The following is a 10,036-nucleotide window of genomic DNA, read 5'->3' as shown; positions in this document are numbered from 1 at the left end:
CATCATGTTCAAATTAAAATATTAAAAGCCCCAAGAAGGACAAACAATTGTTACAAGGAAGAATCTAATGTTTGTGACTTCAAAAGTCAAACAGAGTTTCCTCGTTGTTTAATTACATATTTCTGTTTGTAGAAAGAAATTTAAAATGAAAGATTACAGGGATATTTCTTTAGATTTTTTTCTGTTTCTTTTTAATTACATATTATACTTGTCATCATCCGTATTTAAATACTACCATCTCTAAACTTTTCTATAAATCCACTAATTACTGCTGATTAATTCCATACAAACTTAGAACCAATCAGTGTGCCTTGGCATTCCAGTGATGATGGGTAGAAAAAAACAAAAAGATATACACAAATACATAAATAAACATAGGTATAACATTATACAATTTATTTTATTTTATTTAGTAAATAATATATAATATAATACACAAATTATAATTATATTAAAATATTAATATTATTCTTCTTTTTCCATCGTCAACATTACAGTAATACCATATTTACTATTCCCACTTTAATTTATTATTATTTTTTTTAAGATTGGCGCTATCACTGCTAATATTTTCAACAATTTAAATATAAATTATTATAAAAAAAAAGAAAAAAAAAATAGTTATAAAATAGACTATGTCTTTTTTAAAGAAATGATGGTGGTAATGTCTTCTTTTCTAAGGAGAGACTAAATTTACAAGAAGATGAAATAGAAAATACCGTGAGTGAATGACTTAGATACGGGAGAAGGAGGGAGAGAGAGAGTTGTTGTCATGGGAAATCAGCAAAAGACAGCATATTGGTGAGAGAGAAAGAGAAAAAGAAACGGTTGGAAGAAGGAGGGTACATTTGGAGAATTTACAAAACATTAAAGGTAAAAATGAATAAAAAAATTGTGTCTAACATAAAAAATTTGTGTCTCAACTTAATACAAAATATACATGGGTCCATCTAGCGTACAGATATAGTTTGGTACATATTTACCGATTTTTGTTTTTATTTAATTGTTTATTGATTTAAAAGCGTGTCATTAAAAGTGTTGCTTAAAGAAAAAGTGTTACCCTTAATCGTTAACTTGGCTCTGATATCAAATTTTATTTTTAAAAATTTTACCATTTCTACTATTACCAGTATTTATAATTCTGATTTCATTTTTATTTTATTTTTAAAAATTTTACCATTTCTACTATTACCATTATTTATAATTCTGATTTCATTTTTATAGTTTTTAAATCTTGTTTTAGTTTATAATATTCTTTTTTGCATAGATTATTGTATATAAAGTCTTTTATCTGTTTGTCTTTTTCTTTAATATAATTTCTCAAATCTTCAAAACTTCTTTTATTTCTACACTTTCTGTTGTTTCTAAATATCTTTTTAATTTTTCAACTTCATTCTCCATTTTTTCTTTCAACAGCTTTAATTCTTTTAAATCATAATATGGTTTTCGAGGCATTTATAAATTTTTTAAGTTTAACTCCAACTTATTTATATTTATTCTTATTTCTATCCTTTTTATTATAAGGTCATCAATTTTGATCTGAAAATTATTTAATTCCCTTTTATACTCCTTTATTTTACTTTTTAATTTTTTCGTCCTTTTTCTTTTTATTTTATTTTCTGGTCTTTCAATCTTTATATGCTTCATTATTTATTTTAGAATTTCTGCAAATTCTATCATCGCTTCATCACTATTTTCTAGAGATTCCATTAATTTTTCTAGCTCTTCAACTTCTCTTTTTAACTTGTCATAGACTATTTTTAGAGCTTCAAATGCTCTTTGATTTATTTCAGAAAACTGCAAATAATTCAAACGATTTTCTCTTTTAAAGAGCTCTTGTTTCTTATCTTGATAAGTTACATATATTTCTTCTTTATTTATTGTCATAATTTAGTATTTAGGGTTTCATTTAATTTTTCGACCTTTTTTGTTAATTCTTTTATTTCAGAATTTTCTTCTTTAATCTTTAACGTAGATAAACTTAAAGGGCTATTAATTTTAGATTCTCTTATTTGAAAATTTGATGAAACCAATTTTCCTGATAGTTCTTTTAATAATAGAACTGAGTTTTCAATAGCTTTATATTTTGGTATTTCTGTTTTTACAATTTTCTGAAATAATTCATCGACATAAATTCTTTCTCTGTTTTTAAATATTATACTATGATGGCTATTTGTTAAAGCATAATCAAATTTCCATGAACAATTCCAATTATTTGATCTATTGGGTCATCAGTAATTCTTTTGTCACAGATTGCTAAACTTATTGGCGAATTAATTCCTTTCATATATGTAGATTTGATTAAGACTTGTATGGTACTAATATGAATCCATCCAATTTTAGATCTTTTTTGTTGATCCTTAATTTTCTCAATCTGTTTACTCAATTCTTCATCATTTATCAAAGCTATTTCAAGTTCTCCATTGGCAGATTTTATTTTTATAGGGGCTTCAAGTTGAATTTTTCCATATAGTATATTATATTTTTTCTATTAAAAACTTCTTTTAAAAGACTTTGTTTATTAAAATTTTCATTTGATTTGAGATTTAGTTCTGTTTTTAGAACAGCCTGTTTTTCATTATCTAATAAAGCAGTTAATCTATAATAATCAGATTCTTCTGTTAATTCTAAACTTTCTAAATAATTCATAATTAAAAGACTAGGATGAAGATGTACCTTTCTGGAGAAAAACTTTCTTTATTTAGTATATTTTACATAAGGGATTTTTATCTCCAGAGGGGAGATTATAGATACTAACTCCAGAGGGGAGTTTAGAGCTATTTTTCCCTAAGGGAATTCTTCTTCAGACTATAGAATCGCCTTGGCAGCTTCCTCCTTGCTCTCCTAGCATATAAGTACTCTTAGCCTCCTGCTTTCTATTGTCTGATGCCTTCTACAATTGCCTAAGCAATCTATTTATAATGGTTGGGTCTGATGGACAATTCTCATCCTTACCCTTCTTATGACGTAATTGCTTACGTCATTGTTTATTATCTTGTACCAGCTACATTGTTGGTGCCTTATGACCTAAGCGCTTACGTCACTATGCAATAATGTTGAGAGATGCTTCAGATGCACTGTCCTCCTCTTTTATCATGTGACCCTCAGATGCATTGTCTCCTTCCTTCATCATGTGAGTTGATTCCGTTTCATTATTGCTTTCTTCAGATATCTCTGAGGCACATAGCTGGCACTTGTGGTCTTCTCTGTCTTTTATCAAATAGCAGAGATTCCTCTTTATCCCTTCAGGGAGCTTTTCTAAAAGTCCAGATAAGTTATAGAATGCTGATTCAAATTCCACCAAAAGTCTCATCTCTCTTTCCTCAATTTCATTTCTTTTACTGGACACAAGCAGAGTATTTCTACTTTTATAATTAATCCTTGTGTGAGATTCCTTCGTTATTTTTTGAGTTCTTTCAAAGACCCTTGCTAATGTGCTGGCTAGCCTTCCTTCATGGCTGTAAATTGTTAAATCTTGAATCTAATCAATTGGTTGAAAATTTCCTGGGAAGACGGACATGGATATTACTTGGTGTGCTGGAACCAAGCATTCTTCTTCTTCATTAAAAATAGGTTGACTATTTGTAAATTTTAGGGATATATCCCTTGGATTTACATTGTCAATCATATTTTTAAATCTCTTTACTGCATCAACGAATCCTGCAGGAAACTCACTAATAATTTTTAGATCATTAAAAATTAAAATTGTATCAATTAATCCATACTGAAAAAACTGATAGGTGTCAGATGGGGAAGCATCTGGAAATATAACCAGCTTTGTTATCTGTTCTTTGGCAATAGGATAATATCCCAAAATTGCCCTTTTTTCTTCAGTCCAATTCAGGACTATGTTAAGGGTTTCTCTGAGATTAGATCTACAAACCCTTTTCTTTTCCTTAATTTCAGCCCTTGTAGGAATGTTTCTTATTATCCCTGTTCTCTGGGTTTGAATTGGAGCTTTATCTGCTCTTTTTAGGGTTTGCTCTGGATGAAGAGCTTCATATTCCCTGAAGGATTCCTTTGCCTCTTCCAGTGTTAGAAACCCTCCTTTATGAATTATCCTTGATTGATGTATGAATGGTGCTGCTTTTTCCGAGGTATCATATACTCCCTTCATGGGGCCATTATAAATTACATAATATTTTTTATCTTGGGTGGATTTTTTAATGATTTCAGCAATTATTTTATTTTTTGAAATTTTTTCTTCACCTGATTTGTCCACCATGCTTAGCTGGCTGAACTCTGATGGTTTTGCTTGTTGTGTTGATTTCATTGCTTCAATGGCCTTCTTGAGAGATTGGATCTGTGTCCTTATTTGCTGACAATGCTTGCATTCTAAACTTTTTATAGCTTTCTTAGCTTTTAGACATCCTGACCAGGTTATGTCTGAAGCATCTGTTTCTACTATTAAGTAGTCATTTTCTTCTGGAATATAAAGTTCTGAAAGTTTTTCACATAATTCTTTAATTCTTTGAATTTGTATACTATCTTTTTCATCCCATTTCCATTCTTTTTTAGTACTTATTTTTGGAAATAAACTTTTAGTGTATTCTGTTATATTTTTTAAAAATCCTTGATCAGAAATATAATTTATACACCCTAAAAATCTTTGTAATTGTTTTCTGTCTTCTATTTTATTAGGAAATAAATTTACCTTTTCTAGAACATTTGGTTGAAGTTTTAGCTTTCCTTGAGTGGATAGAATTAATCCAAGAAACTCTATTTCTTGTTTTGCTATTCTTGCTTTCTTTTTACTAAGAACTAATCCTTTTTCTTTACATCTTTCTAAAACTATTAATAATTTTTGAAGATGATCTTCTTTATCCTGTTTTGTAAAAATTAGTATATCATCAATGTATACTAAAACAAATTCATTTAACTCTTTTAGATTTTCTTCCATAAATCTTTGATAAATACCTGGGGTTTGTTTTAATCTGAATGGTAATACATTCCATTCATAGAGCAACACACTTGTTGATTCTTTTGTTGGGCAAGTAAAAGCATTTAATTTCTTTGTTTCTTCGTCTAAACGAAGTTGCCAATATCCTGATTTTGCATCAAGAGATGAAAACTAAGTTGCTCCTTTGATTTTTTCTAAAATAGAATCTTTTCTTGGAAGTTTATGAGCATCACCAATAGTTGCTTCATTCATCTTCTTATAGTTAATAACCATTCTTCGTTTTCCCCTTTTAATTTCATTATTGTTTTCGACATAAAAGGCTGGAGCCGCATGAAGACTTTTACTTAATCTTATAATTCTTTTTTCCAAAAGATCTCTACATTCTAATGAGAACTCTTCTCTATCTCTTGCGGAATAAGGAATTTTATTTGGAACATTTATCTCTTTTGTAGGATCTTTTAATTTAATGCTTACTAATTCGTTATTTGTATTTTTAATATCTAAAGAATTTTCAACACAAATTTCATCCAAAAGTTCTTCTATCTTTATTTCAAGATTATTTTTTGGAATATTTATCTGAAAGTATAAATTTAAATAACATGTCTCTAATATAGAAAATATTTTAAATTTTAAGATCTTATCTATAGTAGTAGTTGGTATTTTTATACGTTTTGATTTTTGATTTATTGAAGAATCGTGTGGAGCTTTTAAAACTATATATGTTAATTCTTGAATGAATGGATGATATAGTTTTAAAAAGTTATTTCCTATGATAAAATCCATTCCGGAATCTAACATATATATAGATGGAACAATGAACCTATAATTTTGAATGAAAATTTCAGCCATCTCTGCTTTTTGGTCAATTTTATGTATTGACTTGTCAGCTATTCTAACTCTTAATGGTTTCTTTAATTTTTTCCAATCAAGTTTTATATTTGAACTAGCAAAGCATTGTGTTGCTCCAGAATCTATAAAAGCGTTTATAAACTTTTCTGTTATTTTTATAGTAATAAATGTGGCATTATTACTTAGTCTCTGAGTCTGTTTCTGAGACATATTCAAAAATGTAGTCTAAGTTATCATCAGATTTCTCTAAAGGTTCCATGAAACAAGACTTAGCAATTTCTATTTGTTTAGTAAGATCTTTTTTATCCTTCTTTTTCGGACATTCATTTGCATAGTGTCCTTCTTCTTGGTAATACCAACACTTACAATTTTCTTTTTTATTCGGGCAATAGTCACTTTTTTGTCTTTTGTTTTTATTGTTATTTCTTTTTCTAAAATACCTCTTTTTTCTCCAGTTTAGATAGTATTTTCTTTTTCTAAATTGATATTTTCTTTTTCTTTGAAAATTTTTATTAAGACCATATTTTTGAGGTATCTCTTCATTATCCTGACAGCAAATTCTAATTATATTTGCAAATCTTTTTTAAGTTGCTTCTTGCATACAACGTTCTTTTATTTCCTCTCTTATTGCAGAGGTTGCTCCACCAAAATTATTTTCAATTGTCCCTCTATTTATTTCTCTTATAAATCTTCCCATTATAAATTCATTAGCAGGATATGGAAGTTTTGTTATATACATACTAAAATAATAATTTTTATCTTCTTCTTTTAATTTGTAATAATGTATTCTATATTCACATATATAAGATTCCACATTACATAAATCATATATCTGAATATTAGCTAAATAGTTTTTTGCTTCTTGATATTCTTTATTATAGATTTCTTGTCTATGATCTATAATATTTTTTCCAAAAAATTCTTTATATAGAATCATCATTATATATAATATCTTATCATAAGCTGTTGTTTTTGTTGCTAATTCTTCTATTATTTGGTTTTCTATTGATGTCATATAATCTCTTATAGTTCCTTTAGTATGAAACCCTATGTAATTCCAAATGTCTCTTCCGGACAATTCACTAAGTTTTGGATTAGTGAAGGCTTCTAATAAGAAAGAATTCAACCAGTTTTCGAAAATTTCTTTTTCATTCTTTTTACAGTCTAAATCGAGCATTCTTTCTCCTTCCATTTTCTGGATTTTAGGAACATATTTTGATGGTATTTTTGTATATTTTGAATCTTTATTTATAAACCCTTTTTTAAAAGCATAATTATCAAAACCTGTTTCCCATTTAAATTGAGATTGATTATCCTTAGATGTTCCAGCTTCATTTTTTACTTGTATTGGAATTGCTGGTTTTTCGTCACTTGAATAATCTAGGATGTGTTCTTCATTTTCTATATTTTCAGAATTTATTAATTCTTCTTCTATTTGAAATCCCTGTTCCATAATATTATTTTCTTGAGCCATTTTTAATTGTTTAAAAAGCATTGTAACTTCTTCTAATTTTTCTTCAATATTCATAATTTTAGTGGTGGTTTTCTTTTAAATCTGTTATGTTGATTATATTTTGAAAATTTTCTTCTTTGGGATTCTCTTTTTCCTTATTTTTTTGAAATTTTATGGATACTAATATTTCTTCAAGCATATCTACTATAGAATTTAATTGTGGGTTAAAAGTATGATAAAGATGTGGGGAATCATTTTCATGGTAACATTTTTTAGAAATTCCGTGTGAAAAATAAGTTTTTTCAGGTTTTTGAAATCCTTCGATAAAACTTATAGTAAAATAAAGATTTTGAGAAAAATCATTTTGTATTGATTTTAAGAATTTGATGTCATTACAGTTAACATTAGTTAAAATCATTAATTTTTGATCTATTAATTTTGATAACTTAATTATTTCTTCTCTTAAATCTTCTAATTTACTTTTTTCCATTAAGTGACGCTTTTCTTTGTGAAGAGCTACGATTTTAAATGAAAAGTGTGACTTTAGAAAGTGTGGTTTAAGTAAGAAAATCTTTAAATCTGTATGGCTTTTGCTCTGTACCCTATAATTCACTTAACATTTATTATGTGTAATTGTGTACGCCGTATTTTTTAAAAAAATTGCGTCTCTTTAATTAAATAATAAATGTATACCAGTCTATGTATTAGATAGACATATCTATTAACTAAATATACTGTGTTGTTGAATAGTGACATTTGATAATAACTCAATGTAACCGTGAAGATATGTAAGTTTAGGATAATTATGAAAATTTAAGAGTTAATTAAGAAAGAGAGTTTAAGTAAAATGTTTAAAATTTAGGAGGAGGGAAGTGTAATGTTTAAACCTAGAAGAAACTAGAAAGTAAATATAATTAAGAGACTTGCTATATATACAAGTCTATGCAAGTCACTACAAACCCAACAAAAATAACTCTTAATTTAAAGAGCGTGTAAATGCGCACTTTTTTAACTTTAAATAACGTGAAATCAAAAATTATTTTTCTTCAACGTTTGTATTTCACATTCTTCCTCTTCCTTCTTCTCCTTCTTTTTTGCATTCTTCTTCATTTTTTTCGCATTCCTTCTTTTTCTTCGCATTTTTATCCTCATCATGATTCTTTTTATTGTTGTTATTGTTGCTGCATGTTTTTCCTCCTCATCTTTGTATTGATTTTATAACATTATGTATTTTTTTTTTTGTTTGATTTTTTTCCGAAAAAGAATTATAAGAAAACGAAATAAGAAGAGGAAGAAGAAGCAGTAGAAGATGAAGAGGAGGAAGAGGAAGAGTTTTGAATTATGCAGAAACTATTAGAATAAAAATACACTCAAATATCTTTGTGTTACACCCAAATTTACTGCAAATACAGAAAAATATTTTTTCTAATGCTACATTTTTTTCTTCTTCTTTTTTTCCTTATTTCTTTCTTTCTTTTAGTTAAATGAATGTAAGTTCATCCTCTTCCAAGTAATTTTGCAACATTATGTATTTCTTCTTCTTCTTTGTTTGATTTTTTTTATTTTTATTATTGTTAAGAGAGTAAAACAAGAAGAAACTTGAGAAGGTAAAACAAAAAGAAAAAGATGAATAAGAAAAAAAGAAGAAGAAGACGGTGATGATGATTAAAAAAAAAGAAGCAGTAGAAGATGATGATGAGAAAGAGGAAGAGTTTTGAATTATGCATAACTTATAAGAATAAAAATATACCCAAATATCTTCATGTTACACCCAAATTTGCTGCAAATACAGAAAAATGTTTCTTTTATTTAATGTTACATTTTTTTCTTCTTCTTTTTGTCCTTATTTCTTTCTTTTTTTCTTTTAGTTAAATGAATGTAAGTCCATCCTCTTCTAAATAATTTTGTAGCATTATGTGTTTTTCTTTTTTTTTGTTTAATTTTTTTATTTTTATTCTTGTTAAGAGAGTAAAACAAGAAGAAACTTGAAAAGATAAAACAAAAAGAAAAAAATGAATAAGAAAAAAAAGAAGAAGATGGTGATGATGATAAAAAAAAAAAAGAAGAAGCATTAGAAGATGAGGAGGAGGAAGATGAAGAGTTTTGAATTATGCAGAACTTATCAGAATAAAAATACACTCAAAATTTTTAAAATACACCAAAATATCTTCGTGTTACACCAAAATATCTCCGTGTTACACCCAAATTTACTGCAAATACTAAAAAATATTTTCTCTAATACTACATTTTTTCTTTTGAATTAAACCACACCTTAACTACTTGATTGGATTCAAAATAATAAAAGGAGAAGAAATTCTAATAAAAAAGGAGGAGGAGGAGGTGGTGGTGTTGATGACGACAATAACGAAGAAGAAAAAGAAGAAGAAGAAGAACGTGCAGTAACGGCACGAAGCGCGTAAATATAAATGATTTGTAAAGACTTATATAGGAAAAATGCTTGTATGTAGAGAATAATTCCAAAATTAATACTTTGAAAGGACTTCGAACGAGCCCTTTAAACAAATAATAAACCGTAGTATTAAAGGTAGTACATTTTGTGATTTATAATCATTAATTAGTTATCATTAATATTTTTATGGTGTAAAATTATATTTAATGGTATAAAATTACATACTCTTTTTTTAATAGTTAAATGCTGACTAAATTTTAATAAAATTATTAGTTTCTAAAACTTTTTCAATAATAAATATTGAGTAAACTATTCTGTATTTTATTATTTTTTCAGATTAAAAACTTTCATATATAGAAAATCAAATGACACTTACATTTGAGAAAAAGTATAAGATAAATAGTTTTTATGATAAACTATAAAT

The sequence above is a fragment of the Arachis ipaensis genome, chromosome B09 (genome assembly GCF_000816755.2).
Source record: "Arachis ipaensis cultivar K30076 chromosome B09, Araip1.1, whole genome shotgun sequence".
Lineage (NCBI taxonomy): Eukaryota > Viridiplantae > Streptophyta > Magnoliopsida > Fabales > Fabaceae > Arachis > Arachis ipaensis.
Note: the sequence above shows the minus strand (reverse complement) of the source record.